The following is a 19,138-nucleotide window of genomic DNA, read 5'->3' on the forward strand; positions in this document are numbered from 1 at the left end:
TGTGATTTTTGTTTTTCAGCTTGTTTATATGCATTACATTGATGGATTTTCATATGTTGAACCATCTCTGCATCTCTGGGATGAAACGTACTTGATCGTGGTGAATGATTGTTTTGATGTGTAATTGGATCTGATTTGCCAGTATTTTATTGAGTGTTTTTGCATCAATGTTCTTGAAGGATATTGGTTTGAAGTTCTCTTTCTTAGTTGTGTCTTTGTGTGGCTTGGTGATCAAGGTTATTGAAGCCTCGTAGAAAGAGTTTGGCAAAGTCCCTTCTGCTTCTGTTGTGTGGAATACTTTGAGAAGAATTGGTATAAGCTGTTCCTTGAATTTCTGGTAGAATTCTGCACTGAGGCCATCTGGACCTGGGCTTTTTTTGGTTGGGAGACTTTTGATGACTGCTTCTATTTCCATAGGGGTTATAGGTCTATTTAAATTGCTTATTTGTTCTTGGTTTAATTTTGGCAAGTGATAGGTATCCAGGAAGTCGTCTACTTCCTTTAAATTTTCGAATTTTGTGGAGTACAGGTTTTCAAAGTATAACCTGATGATTCTCTGGATTTCCTCAGAGTCCGTTGTTATGTCCCCCTTTTCATTTCTGATTTTGATAATTTGCATGTTCATACTTAGTCGTTTAGTAAGTTTGGATAAAGTTTTGTCTATCATGTTGATTTTTTCAAAGAACCAACTCTTCGTTACATTAATCCTTTGTGTTGTTTTCTTAGTTTCTCCTTAATTGATTTCAGCCCTCAATTTAATTATTTCCTGGCATCTACTCTTCTGGGGTGGTTTTGCTTCTTTGTATTCTAGAGCTTTCAGCTGTGCTGTCAATTCTCTAGTGTGATTATTCTCCAGTTTCTTTTTATTTTTGTTTTTTTTTTTTACAAGACAGGGTTTCTCTGTATTGTCTTGGAGGCTATCGGTCCAGCCTGGCCTTGAACTCACAGAGATCCGCCTGCCTCTGTCTCCCGAGTGCTGGGATTAAAGGCGTGAGCCACCACCACCCGGCTCTCCGGTTTCTTCATGTGGGCACTTAGTGCTATGAACTTCCCCCCGTAGCACTGGTTTCAAAGTGTCCCATAAGTCTGGGTATGTTGTGTCTTCATTCTCCTTGAATTCTAGGAAGTCTTTAATTTCTTTTTTTTTATTTCTTCTTTGACCCAGGAATGGTGCAGTTGTGCATTATTCAATTTCCATGTGTTTGTAGGGTTTCTGTAATTTGTGTTTTTGTTGAATTCTAATTTTAACACATAGTGGTCTGGTAAGATGCATGGAGTTATACCAATTTTTTTGTAGCTGCTGAGTTTTGATATGTTGCCAAGTATGTATTTGATTCTTGAGATGCTTCCATGTGGCCCTGAGAAGAAGGTATATTCCTTTTTTATGTGGATGGAATGTTCAATAGATGTCTGTTAATCCCAATTGGGTCATTACTTCTATTATACCCTTTGCTTCTTTGTTGAGTTTCTGTCTGGTATTCCTGTCTAGTGGTGAGAGTGGGTTGTTGAAGTCTCCAACTATAAGTGTGTGGGGCTTTATATGTGATTTAAGTTTTAGTAATGTTTCTTTTACAAACGTGGATGCCTTTGTATTTGGGGCATAGATGTTCAGAATTGAAACTTCATCTTGGTGGATTTCACCTGTGATGAGTATGTAATAACCTCCTTCATCTCTTTTGATTGATTATATTTTAAAGTCTAATTTTTAGATATTAGGATTGTTACCCCCGCTGGTTTCTTGGGACCATTTGATTGGAAAATCTTTTTTCAACCTTTAACTCTCAGGTAATGTCTGTCTTTGAGGATGAAGTGTGTTTCATGTATGCAGAAGAAGGATACGTTCCGTCCTCGAATCCATTCTGTTAGCCTGTGTCTTTAATATCATTGAAGGAAATTAATGACCATTGATTGCTCATTCTTCTTTGATTTGGAATGGTTGTTGTCAGTGGAATTATGTGTGGATTTCCACTCCTTTTTTCTTTTGGCTGTTGGTAAAATGGGATTATCTAATGCCTATGTTTTTCTGGTTGTAGTTAACTTCCTTGGTTTGGCGTTTTGTTCTAGAAATTTCTGTAGGGTTGGGTTAGTGGATATATATTACTTGAATCTAATTTTGTCATGGAATATCTTGTTTTCTCCATTTATAGTGATTGAGAGCTTTTCCGGGTATAGTAGTCTTGGCTGGCATCCATGTCTCTTAGTGTTGGTAGAATATCTATCCAGGACCTTTTGGCTTTCAGAGTTTCCATGGAGAAGTCAGGTGTAATTCTGATAGGTTTGCCTTTATATGTTACTTGGCCTTTTTCCTTAGCTGATCTTAATACTCTTTCTTTATTCTGTATATTTGGGGTCTTGATTATTATGTGGCGAGGGGACTTTTTTGTGATTCACTCTATTTGTTGTTCTGTAAGCTTCTTGTACCTTCATTGGCATGCCTTTCTTTAGGTTGGGAAAGTTTTCTTCTATGATTTTGTTGAATATGTTTTCTGCCCCTTTGAGGTGGTTTTCTTCACCTTCTTCTATACCTATTATTCTTAGGTTTGGTCTTTTCATAGTGTCCCATATTTCCTGGATGTTTTGTGTTAAGGATTTGTTGGACTTAAGATTTTCTTTGGTCGATGAACCATTTCTTCTAGTGTATCTTCAGCACCTGAGATTCTCTCTTCCATCTCTTGTATTCTGTTGGTAATGCTTGTATCTGTAGTACCTGACCATTTCCCCAACTTTTCTATTTCCAGCCTTTCTTCAGATTGTGGGTTTTTTTTGGGTTTTTTTTTTTTTTGGTTTTTTGAGACAGGGTTTCTCTGTATTTTCTTGGAGACTGTTCTGGAACTTGCTTTGTAGACCAGGCTGGTTCGAACTCACAGAGATCTGCCTGCCTCTGCCTCTCAAGTTCTGGGATTAAAGGTTTGTGCCACCGACACCCGGCCAGATTGTGTTTTTTTTTATAGTCTCTATTTCAGTTTTCAACCCTTGCACTGTTTGAATTGTTTCTTGCAATTTTCGGTTTATCTTTTCATCCATTTGTTGCATTTTATGAATTTTTGGTTTGTTTTTTTCTTCCATTTCTTGCATTTTTTGGTTTGTTTTTTCTTCCATTTCTTGCATTTTTTGTTTTTTTTTTCTTCCATTTCTTTGAGGGATTTTCCTATATCCTCTTTTAGGGTCTCTATCATTTTCATGAAGTTGTTTTTAAGTTCATTCTTTTCTGCTTCATTTGCATTGGAATGTTCAGTCTTGCTGGTGTGGAGTCTTTAGAATCTGGCAGTGTCATATTTGTTTTTCTGTTGCTGAGTGTGTTTTTGTATTGTCTCTTTCCCATCTCTTCTTCTAGTGGGTGCAGAAAGAGCCCCTTAGTGGTCTGGTGGTTAGGGGACCAGAGTTAAAAAATACGGAATGTTTCACGAATTTGCGTATCATCCTTGCTTGAAGGACATGCTAATCTTCTCCGTATTAGTCCAATTTTAGTATATGTGCTGCCTAAGCAAGCACAATTTTAGGGCATTTTTATTCCATCAAAATAGTCCTTTTAACTCTTCAGCAGTCACCATCCTTTTCCTGCATTGCCCTACCTGGTCCCCAGATCTATACAGCCACTGATATATGCATTTTTCTTGGATTTTTCTGTTCTGGTATTTTTATTTTATAGACGAGGAACAGTTTTGTAGAAGCTGAGTAATTTATCCAAAATTGTTCTCTCTCTCTCTCTCTCTCTCTCTCTCTCTCTCTCTCTCTCTCTCTCTCTCTCTGTCTTTGTGTGTGTGTGTGTGCACGTGGTAGGGTGTAGGCCTTATATTGCATGTGGCCATTTGTGATTGGTTGTTCCCACCTAGCATCATGTTTCTAAGCTGCCAAGACTGTAGCACATTTCAGGTCTCATTTACTTTTCTTCCCAATGTTGATTTCTCACCCCATGGTGTCTGAATCCAGGGTCCTGCTGTTCAGTCATAGGCTGTCTTGCCTTCCCTGTCAAGTATTGTATAGCTGAGTTCTAGCCTGCTTGCTTTATCTGCTGACTTCCTCCTTACTTCCTGGAGAGCTGGGGACTAGTAAAGTGACAGTGAGTGACTTGAGGTGGTTGAAGAGTTTGCAGTGGTTAAGGGTAGTGACGCTCTTCCAGAGGACCTGAGTTCGGTTCCCATCACCCATGTCAGGTACTTCCCATGGCTCCAGCTCCAGGGAGATTCAATGCCTCTGTCCTCTGCAGCACCTGTTCTCATGTGTACACAACCACTTGGATACACATAATTAAAAACACATCTTTAAAAACTTAGCAACTTAATATCTTGTAAAGGGTCAGGGAGACAGCACATGGATAAAATCCCTGCCCTGCAACCAGGAGATCATGAGTTGTATGAAGAATCCAGATATAGTGGCTTGTACTTGTATTGGTGATGTGGAGGCAGGAGGATTCCTGAGGCTTGCTGACCTCACAGCTTAGTTTAATCAGCCAACCCCAGGTCCAGTGAGAGACACTGTTTCAAAAAAACAAGGTGGAAAAGCAGGAGAGTTGACTCAGCAGTTAAGAGTCTTACTGTTCTTGGTGAAGACCTGGGTTCCATTCCTGTACCCCCATAGTAGCTTACAACCATCATAACTCCAGTTCCAGGGGGTTCAATGCCCTCTTCAGGCCTCTGAGAGGACCAGGCATACACCTGGTGTATATACATACATACTACATATATACATACAGGCAAAGCACTCATATATATAACTAAAATAAATAAGCCTTAAATATCTCAGAGTGGATGGCACCTGAGGGACACACCTGAGCTGACCTTTGGCCTCTGCACATGCTTTTTCTGCCCTTGCACACACTCGAAACCACACCCATGTATTCACAACCACCCCACGCCCCTCCACACATACACTTACCCACAACTGTGGAACAGAATGCAGTTTGAATGAAGTTTCAAACCACAGTGTGTGCGTGGTTTGTTTATGACACTATTCTGTGTGTGATGGCTCTGTGTCATGTTTTGTCTAGAAATGAGACTAGACAGATGAGACAGGTTTGATGAAAGGACTCTGAAGTGCTGTGATTTGTAAATGTATTGATGGTGGGGGTGTGCCGTGTTTCGCAATTATATCCAGGAGCTGACAAATGGATGTTGGTCAGATGGAGGTGTGTACACACACACACCCAGGCCCAGATTCAGCAGTGCATCTTGTGTTGCCGTCTCAAGGTCATTCCCCAGGAAGTCAGGGTATGTGACCAAATGGGTGCCATGTGGAGTGTCCATGGACCCGTGACCCGGGAAAGCACTGGCCCTGGTCACCATGGCTCCAAGGCCCTACTTTTCTCCTTGGCATGGAGAAGTTGTTTGGATCCCTGGTGGGACTGTCTGGCCTGGGAGCTCTCTGATCGACTGAGGTCTGTTTTGGAGACACTTTGTTCTCCTGCTTGAATCCTTGCTCTCAGATGGTGGTGCTGTTGTGGATGGTTGTGAAGCCTTCCTTTAGGAAGTGGAACGTCACCAGAGGCAGGAGGTCACTGAGAGCTGGCATTAGAGTTTTGTGGTCTGATCCCCCTTCCTGCCTGTTCTCTGCTTCCTGTTACACCAAGATATGAGGATGTGAGAAGTCTCTGCTGTGCACCCTCCCACTGTGGAGATGCCCTCCCCTCTGTGATGGACCATCACCCTCAAAACTGTGAGCCAAAAAAAAAAAAACAACCAACCAAACAAACAAATCCTTAAGTTGATTTTGTAATGACAAGAAGAAAGTTAACCAACGATTTTTTTTTCAGTTAGGTTCTGGCTGTGTAACCCAGATTGTTTTGGAACTCACCGTGTAGTGCCCGCCGGTTTTCAGCTTCTCACATGCTAGGATTACATGTGTGTGCCACATACCCAATGTTTACTCCCTGTTCTTCTGAAGAATTAATTCTTGCCCTGGATGTTGGATAGAGGCGAGTCTCAGAAAGGCCTTCTGCAGACTCTGGTAGACGTGGGGGAGAGACCATCTCTGTGTGGGATCTAATAGGAGTTTCTACGACTCTTATGTGTTTGGATTGCTCCACACCCAGCTTTTATTTCTTGTTCTCCCGAAGAGTTCTTGCCTGGGATGGTGAACAGAAGTGAGCAGATGGCATGGCTGGAAGAATCAATCAGATGTCAAGGATGAGGTCTGAGCTAGGTGGCAAATGTCAGTTTTGTGGTGTGTAAAGCAGGGGAGGAAGCTTAGGGCCCAGGGATCCCTGGGAAGCCTTTGCACAGAGGGCCTCAGCAATGTTGCAGTCCACAAGGACTGCTGAGATTGTCATTACTCGGACTGTACTTTGTGGCAGGTCTCTCATGACCTTCCAACTTTACACTGAAGAAATACTAATATCACATTACAAAATTGGGACCAAGCTCTCAGGGAAAATGCCATGGCAATGGTCTTTTCAACACTTCTCTTTCTTGAAATACATTCTTAAACTGCAGGGAGTGTATCTGTATTTCATAGTCCAGCTCAGTGCCTTTTAGATACCGGAAGCTTATGCAATAAACCTTATTGAATAGATGCACTTAAGACCCCTTGCCATTAACTGTCAAGTAGCCCGACTCCCTAGGAGGAGGGCTCCCTCTTACATGCCACACCAAGTCTACTTAACTATTCTTTCTCTCTCCACTTTTCTGCCGAGCTGTCCTCTAGATGTGCAGACTGTTTATCACCCTCAGTGTCTCCATCTCTAGCATTCTCTTTTCTCCGTGGGCCACATTATAACTGAAGTCATTAGAGTTAGAGCCTGGGCCCCGGCAGCCCTCACAAGTCAGGCTAAGCCACTGATGCTCAGTAGGTCAATGCAAGAGACACGTCATCTAAAAGAAGCAAAAGGAAATTGGTTCAGTTTGGCCAGATTGGGAGAAAATCAGAAAGATGCAGTTAGCACCCCTAAGTCCATCATTGGGGTCCAGATACTCAGTGTAAACGGAAGGCAGGGAATGTGCATATGTGAGAAGTCCTGAGGAAGTGTGTTCCATTAATCATCTTCCATGCTCCAGTCTGTCCTGCAAGATGGCCTGAGAAGTTGTCAGAATTGTGTGAAATCTCTTTCAGAGAGGCCACTCTCCTGGCTGGAACCAGAGTCCCAGTCATTTTCTTCTCCCAGTCTTCCACTCCTGAGGAAATTCCAAGTCCCAGGAAATCTTTTCACAGTCTGATAGCCAGAGAGGGGCGTCAGTGTTGGTTTAGCATATCTTCATTCTTTTTTATTTAATTAATTTTTTTACTTAAAATAAAACAATCTTATTTTACATACCAATCCCAGTTCCTTCTCCCTCCTGTCCCCCCATTCCCTCCACCATGTGCCATCCCACCCCCATCCACTCCTCAGAGAGGGTGAGGCCTCCCATGGGGGAATCATCAAAGTCTGTCACATCATTTGGGCCAGGATCAAGGCCTTCTCCCTGGATCTAGGCTGAGAGAGTATCCCTCCACAGGGAATGGGCTCCAAAAGGCCATTAATTCACTAGGGGTAAATGCTGGTTCCACTGCCAGTGGCCCCATATACTTCCCAGGCCTCCTAACTGACACTCATGTTCAGGGGTTTGTTTCAGTATTCTGCAGGTTCCCCAGCTGTCAGTCTGGAGTCTGTTAGCTCCCACTTGCTCAGGTCAGCTGTTTCTGTGGGTTTTCCCAGCATGGTCTTGACCGTTTTACTCATCACTCCTCCCTCTCTACAATTGGATTCCAGGATTTCAGCTCAATGCTTAGCTATGAATCTCTGCTTCTGAGCCTTCATCCAGTAACTGACGGAAGCATGTCTTCATTCTTGTCCAGAGGATTACATCTTAACTCTGATAACCCTAGGCTTGTCTATCAGGCACCTCAAAACCAGGTTGGGACAGATAGATGAGTCCTGCTCCATACTCCATGTAGCCTGGCTCCCATGGTTCTAAGTTGAGTCCCCTCTACCCTGTATAGGCTTACACATTGGCCAGATCAAGTCTTGAAGTCACAGTGCTAAAATTCTGAGCATTGACTGATGGTATTTCCTTATACTATCTATTAGAAGATTGCCTGCTATGAAGTGTCCTCCCATGTATCTAAACAGAATGCAGGGGTTTGGTATCATTGAGTTCACTCTATGATTTTTTTCACTATCAATGAATCTCTTTTTTGTGTTCCTGGCAAGAATTAGTGAATGCAGTTAATCTTCCATTTGGAGTGATTCTGGGAAACTGTGTTTGGCCTTTAAGAATAGGCTTAAACCTCTAAGGAAGTCATTGCCAAGGTTGGTAAATACAATCAGATTATGTCGTAGAAATCTCAGCCTGGCTTCTGAGAGGAGATAAGACTGGGGGAGAGGAATAGGCCAAAAGGTCCTTTGCCATCACTGTGGCAGGCCTGGCAGAAGGCCATCTTTGTCTGTGATCTGATAGAAGTTTCTAAGACTCTTGGCATTGGAGGATACATTGCTTGGTCTTCAGAGAATTGAGGGCAGTTTCCTTTGTGGTGACAACCGCTCTCTTTGCTTGAGGTGATTGACAGAACACTGGGGAAAATGTGCAGTCAAGCCACTCTTTTTCTTCTTGCATTGACGGGCATTTCTCCATGTTGGTCTAGCAGCAATGTCTCCAGACAATAGGGGTTTACAAAATGTCATTTTCTACTGGATCTGAAGTGAGGACACACATGTCTTCAAGGAGGCTGCTGTAAACCTGTCCAGGGAGCCTGGGAGAATGTCTGGGCTTTTCAGCATCTGTGGAATGTGGAAATAGGGCAGGGTTATTACACAACCAGATGGTATTATGAAACTACTTAGAAAACTGCCAGCAGAAATGGAGAATGATGCCCCCTCATTGTAGTCCTTTCCATTTGAAGTTCCCGAGTGCCTTGACATACACACTCCAGAGATGTTGGGCTAGTAAGTAGAGCCTTTTGCATTAGACAACTGATTTATTGGACCCTTCTTCCACAGCCTCCTCCTAACCCTATTCTCTCAGTGTACCGTTTGAACCCTTCTTAAAAGAGACACCAGGTACATAGGAATCTGGGGGTAGAAACAATTTTGGGAAGGCTGTCATTAGCAGCATGACAACAACCTTTACTCTTTTCAGTGTATGTCCCCAAGTTTCCTTTACCAATGACTTTGTCATCTTTTGGTATACTTTTGGCCATGAAACCTGGGCACAGGCAACACAGTTTGGAAATGTGTGTGATGTGTGTGGAATGTGTGGTATATGTGTGTTTTTTATGTGGGTTCTGGTGATCTGGATTTGGTGTTGCTCTGACCCATATCTCCAGCCCAATTTGGTTTTCTTTTGAGAACCAATGGAATAAAAGACAGTCTTTACCCCTCTATGATATCTCTGTGGTCTTGGATCTCTGCTGATGTCCAGAGTTGTAGCTGTCAGTGTAAATGTTCTCTTTAGTTATTTGAAACACTTCAGTTTGTGATTTATTTGTTGGTAGTGAAAGCATGATTGTGGTATGATGCTCAGAAGGATAAAGGAATTAAATAAGGACAGTCATTTCCCTCGATGCCATCAGTTTTGTGAGGTAACTTGTGCATACACTGGCCTTGTGTTCATCCAGGATCCTTTTCTGTCTGGGAGTCTACAGTTCATCTCTGCTTACTGACTCTGGACTGTCGAAAGCTCCCACCAAAATGCTCATTCAAAGGAGTTCCCAACTTCAGTGTAAATTCTTGAATGAGGAACATATATTTCACAGATGCTAAGATACTTTAAATGAAAAGTTACTTTAGCCAGGCAGTGAAGACTATGCTGCCAAAGCATGGTACTCCTCTATTATAAAACACTTCTCAATTCCAGAGGTGTTAAAATGAGGAATGCCCAGTGCTGTCATCTGTGAAATCTGGCACATTTGTGTTCTGATCATCCAGTTCACTCATATACTGTTGTTGCTATGGGTGTCACAATACAAGTGATGGGTCTGGTGATTTGCCTTATGCCTGTCTGTTTTATTCTGGAGCATGGCTATGAATGTGGAATTTTGTATCATTCCTGGCCAAGAAAATGTCAAACCTGTGCCAATCTGGGCTGACTTTCTTCAAGGGCTAGGGCATTTCTGTTACTGTGGGATTCCCTGACTCCTACAGCTGTGCCCTGTCCTTCTTCTGTTGGGCTCCAAGCATTATTCTTTTTTTATTCACACTATTATTAGGGTGGAGCTGTCCTCTAATAGATCCTTGAGAGAAGTCAATTAAAGATATTAGCCAAAGGTTTGCATTTCTAAAAATGTCTTAATTCTCCTTTTCCAATCCCTCTATGAGTTAGCTGAGTGTGGAATTCTAGCTTGTAAAGGATTTTAATTGAAGCAGCCCTCTATTGTAGAGGCTCTCAATCTGTGGATTGTGCTCCCTTTGAGGGTTGAATGACTCTTTCACAGGGGTCTCCTAAGACCATCAGAAAATGTAGATATGTATGTTATAATTAATAACAGTAGCAAAGCGACAGTTATAAAGTAGCAGTGAAAATAATTTCATGGTTGGGAGTCACCACAACATGAAGAACTGTATTAAAGGGTGGCAGCATTAGAGACGTTGAGAACCACTGGACTAGATGATCTGTCATGTAAAACTGTGTCATGCAGCACACAGAGGGTGATATGTAGAAAACACTGCAGAGGAAGCCACACTTGTCTAAGTTCTGTTCTGATTATTTCCCTTAGAAACATATTTCTGTCTTGATTTATAGAAGAATATAGTCTCAATATCCTTAAGCTTTTTTAAAAAAATCATTTTTCGCCGAGTGTTGGTGGTGCATGCCTTTAATCCCAGAATCCAGGAGGCAGAGGCAGGTGGATCTCTGTGAGTTTGAGGCCACCCTGTTCCCCAGAGCGAGTTCCAGGACAGCCTCCAAAGCAATACAGAGAAACCCTGTCTTGAAAAACAAAACAAAACAAATAATTTCTCCTGTTATCTCAATATTACTGTGATGGGATGAATGCAAGCTTTTGTTTGGTAGTTGTATGTATGTATGGTGTGTGTGTGTGTGTGTGTGTGTGTGTGTGTGGTTGTCAGTTGAAGGTTTAATGGCCCTTTCACAGGGGTCACATATCAGATATCTTATATATCAGATATTATAATTCATAATAGTATCAAAATTACAATTATGATGATGTAGCAGTAAAAATAATTTTATGGTTGGGGTCACCACAACATGAGGAACTGTATTAAAGGGTCACAGCATTAGGAAGGTTGAGAAGCACTGCCTATTGCTCCTGATGTTCCTGTTCCCTACTGAGGAAGCTGAAGCCATTATGATTCATAAGGTTGTGTCATGGGGCAGTGCTATGTTGGTCATTGTCTGGGTACCTGATGGGCTCTTTGGACAATGCTCTACTTTCATTTCTGTCACTGTGATGAAATGCCCTGACAAAAAGCAACTTCGAGAAAAAAGGGTTTATGTTAGCCCACTGTGCCATGCTGACATTCCATCATTGTGAGGGTGTCAAGGTGGCAGGAATTTACAGCAGCCAGTCACACCACATCCTTAGTCAAGAACAGAGGGAAATGGATGCATGCACCCTGAGCACTTCATGAGATCTCTCTATTCTTTTACAACCCAAAATGCCAAAGTAGGAAATGCTATTGCCCACAATGGACTGGGTCTTCTTACCTAACTTACTGTAAGTAAGAAAAATCCTCACAGGCCAAATTGATCTAGTTAGTTCCTTATGAAGACTCTCTTTTCCATGTTCTACATTGTGGTAAGTTGACAATGAAAATTAACCATTATAGGCACTTAAGGTGGGGTGTGTGTGCGTGTGGTGTGTGGTGTGTGTGTGTTGTTGTGGTGGTGGTGGTGTGTGTGTGTGCATGCACGTGCCTGCATGTGTGCATGTGTGGGTGCTAGAGTTTGACATCAGCCATCCTGATGGCTCTACACCTTACTTTTTGACATAGGCTCTCTCACTGAACCTGGAGTTCATAGGATTAGGCAAGACTTGCTGGTTAATGAGTTTCATTGCTGCATCAGTGCTGAGGTTATAATGTGAACCCTTATGCCCAGCTTTTACAGGGATGCTGATGATCCTAACTTGGGTCCTCATGTTTGCAGGGCAACTGAACTGTCTTCTTAGCCCCTGGTTCTTGAGTTTTGTGGCAGAAAATTTCTGGGGTTATTTGATTGATTTCTTCCCATTTAGTTTCTGTATTTTCACCTTCTTGAACTTCTGTTTTTCATACATATATAAATCCTCAAATTTCCCCTTTTTTGTACATATTCTTTCTGATTGTATTATGGTCTTATATTCCAGAAGTTCCTCTTAATTCTGTCTTTCTTGTTATTCTGTTTTTGCTTTACCATATTTTTTTTACATTTTTTTGTTCTTTAAATTAGAAACAAGCTTGCTTCACATGTCAATCCCAGCTCCCTCTCCCTCCACTTCTCTCCTGTCCCCTCAACGCCAGAATCCCCCACCCAATCCATACTCTGCTCCCTGGGGCCCTCCATGGGGGAATCTCCAAAGTCTGTCATATCATCCAGGGCAGGGACTAGGCCCTCCCCCATCTGTCTAGGCTGAGAGAGCATCCCTCCATGTAGAATGGGCTCCCAAAATCCATTCATGTGCCAGGATCAGCTAAATGCTGATCTACTCCCCGAGGCCCCATAGATTGCCAAGGCCTCCTCACTGACACCCAAATTTAAGGTGTCTAGATCAGTCCCATGCTGGCCTCTCAGTCATCAGTCTCAGTCTCAGTCCATGAGCTCCCCCTTGTTCAGGCCAGCTGTTTCTGTGGGTTTCCCCAGCCTAGTCTTGACCTATTTGCTCATCACTCCTCCCTCTCTGCAACTGGGTTCCAAGAGTTCAGTTCAGTGTTTAGCTGTGGGTGTCTGCTTCTGCTTCCATCAACCACTGGATGAAGGCTCTAGGATGGCATATAAGGTAGTCGTCAATCTTATTATCGGGGAGCACATTTAAGGTAGCCTCTCCACTACTCCTTAGATTTCCAGTTAGTGTCAATCTTTGTAGATCTTTGGAAATCTCACTAGTGCCAGATCTCTACTCAAACATATAATAGCTCCCTCTATTATGGTATGACTCATCCTGCTCTCCTCTATTCTTCCCCCGACTCAACCTTCCTGCTCCCCCATGTCCTCCTCTCCCCTCCTCTTCTCCCCCTCTCTTTCTCCCAACTCCCTCTACCCACCCCCATGCTCCCACTCTGCTCAGGAGATCCTGTCCCATTTGCCTTCTCCAGGGTACCCTGCATATCTCTCTTAGGGTTCTCCCTGTTTTCCAGACTCTCTTGTGATGGGATTGTAAGCTGGCACTCCCCTACACCATGTCTAAAATCCATACATGAGCGAGCATAGCATTGTTTGTCTTTTTGTGACTGGGTTACCTCACTCAGGATGGTTTCTTCTACTGTTATCCATTTGCCTGCAAATTTCAATATTCCATTGTTTTTTTTTCATCTGAGTAGTACTCCATTGTGTAAATGTACCACATTTTCTCCATCCATTCTTCAGTTAAGGGGCATCTAGGTTGCTTCCAAGTTCTGGTTATTACAAATAATGCTGCTGTGAACATAGTGGAACAGACATTTTTGTTGTATGAATGTGCATCTTTTGGGTATATGTCTAAGAGTGGAATTGTTGGATCTTGTGGTAGACTGATTCCCATTTTCCCGAGGAATCTCCCCACTGATTTCCAAAGTGGCTTTATGAGTTGCCACTCCCACCAGCAGTGGAGGAGTATTCCCCTTTCTCCACATCCTCTCCAGCATAAACTGTCATTGGTGTTTTTGATTTTAGCCATTCTGACAAGACTAAGATGGTATCTCAGAGTTGTTTTGATTTGCATTTCCCTGATGGCCAAGGATGTTGAGCAGTTTCTTAAGTGTCTATCAGCCATTTTAGACTCTTGGATAGGTAGGATCAACATAGTAAAAATGGCAGTCTTGCTAAAAGTGATCTGCAGATTCAGTACAATCCCCATCAAAATACTGGAACAATTCTTCACAGACCTTGAAAGAACAATAATCAACTTTATAAAACAAAAGACCAGGATAGCCAAAACAACCCTGTATAATAAAGGAACTTCCAAAGGCATCACCATCCCTGACTTCAAGCTCTACTGCTACCTCAGGTTGAAAGGGCTGATCTTGTCTCCACAAGCTCTCCTCCAAACCTCAGACTGCTGCTTCTTCTCAGCGTGGCTGAAGGTGACCTTGGACTCCTGTCTTTTATATACCTCTTTAAGGCTGGGATTAAAGGCATGAGTTCCGTTATCTTTTAGACTGATTACTCTCTTGTAACCCTGGGTAGCCTTGAACTCAGAGCTATCCATCCTGAGCCCTGGGATTAAAGGTGTGTGCCACCACTGCCTAGCTTCTATAGTTAATAGTGTGGCTTGCTTTGCATTCTAATACTTCAGGCAATCTTTATTAAAGCATAAATAATATATCACCACAAGAATTTTATATAGATGCAACAGTGTTGTATTGTGAGATCATCCGTGTATTTGCATTTACAGTTCATTCATTTTTATTTCTAAGTTGTATCTTATTGCATAGGTACATCACAATTTAATATATCAATTCACTTAATTGCAGGGCATGTGAATTGTTTCTATCTTGTTACTACAAATGAAGCTACTGGATGCATTCATGAATAAATCCTGATGGGACGCATATTATAATTTACTTGGGGCAGAAGCATGAATGTAGAATGGGAGAATTCTTTTTTGAAGGTGAAGTCCTATTTATTAGTCAGTTGGTACACATATGCACATAGATGTAATAGTACTCACAGTAGAGAATTTTTTAAAAAAGTATCTCTACAGTCTTCCTATATGTAAACGCTAAGGCTAGTAGATGATATCAGTAGTCAAGGGGAATATCATTCTGAGCCCTGATAAATCTTTCAGAGTAAGAATCAGAAAATACCAAAAAAGAAAATGAAACTTTAAATAGTCTTGGGTACCTGATAATGGGAGAATTCTATAGTAGAATTTTTTTGTTGTTAAATGTGCCCAGCATGACTGTAGCATTTCAAATTCTTACCAGTGAATGAGGACTCCAGTTTTTCTGCATCTGATATTTGGTATGGTAAAGTTACTAATTTTGACAGTTTTATGTGTGCACATGACATTGACCTGGGTTTATTTGACACCACTGGTTAATGATGCTGAGGTACATTTCCTTCTCTCACCTGTCATTTGTTTACCTTCTCTGGTCTAGTGTGTTCTTGACTCTTACCAATTCAAAAACTGGGTTACTTTTTATTATTGTTGTTCATTAACTCTTCATTTTAGGTAAAGGTCTTTTTGTCAAATAAGTTTGACTTTCTTTCTCAACTCATGGCTTATATTTTCATTCTCCTTAAACATTTCTTTCAGGGAAAAGTTTTAACTTACATAATAATCTAATTTATCTTTTGTTTTATTTCTATGAATGTGCTTTTCAGTGTCCCCTCTAGAAAGCCTTCGTCTAGCCCAAAGTCTGAAAGTTTTTCCATTATTTTCTTGTGGACATTTCAAAGTTTTAGGTTTCCCATTTAGGTCTGTGATCATTTTGAGAAAATGTATGGATGTGGTGTGGAGTATGGACTGGAGCCCATTGCACGTTTCAGCACCTTCTGTTGAGAAAGGCCACCCTCTACTCAACTGCTCCTCCATCAGAATCAGTTGTTGGTAAATACGTGGAGCTATTTCTGGATGCTTCTTTCCAGTCTTTTTGTCTCTTGATTTATTATTGTTTTGATTACTGTACTTTATAGCAAGTCTTAAATTAGGAAGGTTCATTAATATTGCTTCACTCTGTGTTTTACCATTTCCAACAAGCCTTAAGACCAGCATGTCAGTTCTTATAGAAAAATCTGTTAGGATTTTGGTTGGAATTATGTCAACCCTATGGCAGAATTATTAAACTGTTGGCTTGGGATTCTTATTGGCTAACTCTTGTCTCAATTACTAACCCATAACTACTAATCTATGTATTTCTACATGGTCTTATCTTACCAGAGACTACCTGACTTGTGTCCTCTCTTCCCAGGCTCATACGTCAATACCTTTCTGCCTATACTTCCCAGAATTCTCCTTGTCTGGTAGGCCCTGCCTATCCTTCCTGCCTGGCCACTAGCCGAACAGTGCTTTATTCATTAACCAATAATAGAAACATATGTACAGAAGACATTCCCATCAGTTCCTGTTTATATAGGTCTGAAACACTCTTTGTGGATGCATTGTGGTTTTCACAGATTTTTTCATCCATTTTCATGTGTATGATGCATGTTTCCTATGCATGTGTGTGTATATGTATATACATGCGTATAGCCCATGCATGTCTGTGTGTATATTCATACCGGGTTCACATGTACTTTTTGTGTATGTGCATTTGGAGGGCTGAGGTTGATGTTGAGAGTCATTCTTTGTTACTCTTCTACTATATTCACTGAAGCAATGTCTCTAAGTTAAATCCAGAGCTTGCTGACATGACTAGTCTCACTAGCCAACTTGCTGTGGGGAGTCTCCTGTTTCTGCTTTCCAAGGCTGAAATTAGAGGCAGGCTCTCATGCCCACCCAACATTTATGTGGGTTCTATAGATTCAAACTCTGGTCCTCAACTTGTGAAACAAGTTTTAATGATTGAAATAAATATCTTTCCAGCCCTGCATATATTTTATCAGGTTGATTCTTAAGACTTTTGTATGCTTTGATGAAATTGTAGATGAAAATACTTGTCAAAAGCATCTCAAGGCAGGGAAGGGTTATTTTGGCATAGAGTTTCAGTTCACCATGGCAGGGAGTTTACAACATGGCAAACAGGCAGTGGAGTGGAGCATAAAGGAAGGGCCCAGGGTGGGAAAGTAGCTCCCTAAAACATACTTCTGTAGTTGGCTTTTTTTTTTACTCTTCTTTGGCTATTACTCTTTGGGGGCCTGCTGTCCAGCTCCCAAATAAATACATGGAGGTTTATTATTTCTTATGGATGCCCAGCCTTAGTTTGACTTGTTTCTAGCCAGCTTTTATTAAATTATCCCATCTACATTTTGCCTATGGACTTTTATCTTTCTCTATTCTATATACCTTTCTTTACATCTTACTCCATGACTGGCTGGGTGGCTGGGTGGCTGGCCCCTGGCATCCTCTTTCTTTTTCCTTCTCTTATACTTCCCTCTTCTCTCTTCTTCTGCTTATTTTCTCTGCATGCCAGCCCCAGCTATCATTTCTCCTGCATGGTTATTGGTCATTTAGCTCTTTATTAGACCAGTCAGGTGTTTTAGACAAGCAAAGTAACACAGCTTCACAATATAAAAGAATGCAACACATCTTTGCATTAAACAAATGTCCTACAGCATAAACAAATGTAACACATCTTCACCTAATATTCCTCAACATACCTCCTATGACTTACCCCTCCAAGTAGGTTTCTTCTCTTACCCTTACATGATGTTCAATAATACTATTATGGTATGAATTCATCAGGGAACCTAATGCATTCATTAGGTTAGAGTCCTATAGTCTTCAGAGCTCCAACAATACTCCAAAGCATAAGTTCAAAGTCTCTTCTGAGATTCCAGGCAGTTCTTCATCATGAATGTCTGTGAAAATCAAACACAAACCACAAACTTCCAAGACACACAGATGCTGAGTAAACATTCACATTCTCAGAGGGAGAATAGAATAACAGCAAGAAGGACTGGACCAAATCAAGACTGAAAACGTGTAAGGAAATCATTAAATGCTGTAGCATCAGCTCTATCATCTGGGGCACAAGATCTTATTATGTGACTGACAATGAATTTGGACAGCTCTACCCTATAGCCCTGCTCTTTGCAGGCCACATCATCCTGGGATTGCCCCACTTGTTACCTGTGTATGTCCTTGACAGATGCCCCATGTTTCTGGTGTCCCCAGTATTCTGATGTCTCTGTTTCATCATTAGCCTTACCCTCCCAGCTTTCAGCATCCATTTCTTAGAGGCTTCCCTTAGAGCTGTTTACTCTGTCACATATTGCCTCCCCTGCCCCTGCTTTTCTTACAAAGCTGAATCAAAGCCTAGATGACTCTGTAACTTTCATTAGCATGTCTGAAAAATCAACATCACATGAACAACTCCAGTGTGTGCTACAAGCTCAATCAACATCTCGGTCCCTCTTGAAACATGGCTGTATTGACCTCTGAATGCCTGGGCTGTTGAATCCAGAAAAACACTGCCAGGGGCACCCAAAGCCTCTCTCTGCTCAACAGCAAGTCTTTCAACTGACTTTATAAGTTTGTACAAAGACCAGTTCCTGAGATGCCCTTGAACCATCATTCTTAATGTCCTAGTACAATGTGTGTAGCTTCTTTGCTAAGTGGCATAAATCTATTCAACAACTACACCTTTCTTGCTTGAAAATTTCAACTTGATCTTTTCTGCACATTCCTTACAAATCCTTCTGCTATGCTTTTTGCTCTTAGTGGTCACTGTAAATCTGGCTAACAACAGCCAGAAATAACCATGCCTCAGTTTAAATGTTATCCTGTCCTGAAATCCCCTCCAAGCAGCCAATCATCCCCAAACTCAGCCTTAATTTAAAATCTTAAGACCAAGACAAAATGTATAGATTATTTCTCAGAATATAACACATATGGTTTCTAGTCTAAATCCTGGTAGTCCATGGTTCTACCTGAAACTCCATGAGCCTGAACTTCACTATCTTCATTCTTGTTGGCATCCTGGATTTTTAAGGTCCCACCAGAATCATTGTGTTCATGGAACTCATTGGTTCCCTTAATCCACATCATCAAATACTTCCAAATTCCTCCCATAAACTGTTTCAAAGGCACAAGAACCACATGGTCAGATTTAGTCATAGCCACGACCCCACTCAGTACTTCAGTATTAGTTTTGTGATCACTGTGTCCAAAATACCTTCCAGAAACAACTTAAATTAGGTAGAATGAGGTTTCCGACCATTCTGAAGAGGAGTAGAACAGTTTACATTGTGCAAAACAGGGAGAGAGCAGAGCATACAGGAATGAATCAAAGACCAAATACAGTCCCCAGAACATGCTCCTGGAGACCAGCTTCTTTCTATATCCATAGTTCATGCAGTATTGCTAAAGATAATTAGTCCACAGACTTTGTAAAGGACTCAGTCTGATCATGTACATTGATAAACATATCTTCTGGGAATAAAAGCAGTTGGATTGCTTGTTTCTAACTTGGATGACAAGAATTTTGCTGTTG

General features: G+C 41.5%; 1 protein-coding gene and 1 non-coding gene across 2 annotated transcripts in view; one reads left to right on the forward strand and one right to left on the reverse strand.

Moving 5' to 3' along the window:
- The window catches only part of Cdyl2 (chromodomain Y like 2), a 192,378-nt gene that overhangs the window by 68,181 nt on the left and 105,059 nt on the right, over positions 1-19,138 (forward strand). The window lies entirely within an intron of this gene.
- On the reverse strand, positions 3,386-3,492 carry LOC121136666. Its single transcript, XR_005873717.1, has one exon. It is a non-coding gene; the product is annotated as a U6 spliceosomal RNA (small nuclear RNA).

The sequence above is a fragment of the Mesocricetus auratus genome, unplaced genomic scaffold, assembly GCF_017639785.1.
Source record: "Mesocricetus auratus isolate SY011 unplaced genomic scaffold, BCM_Maur_2.0 Super-Scaffold_6723, whole genome shotgun sequence".
In the NCBI taxonomy this organism is placed as follows: domain Eukaryota; kingdom Metazoa; phylum Chordata; class Mammalia; order Rodentia; family Cricetidae; genus Mesocricetus; species Mesocricetus auratus.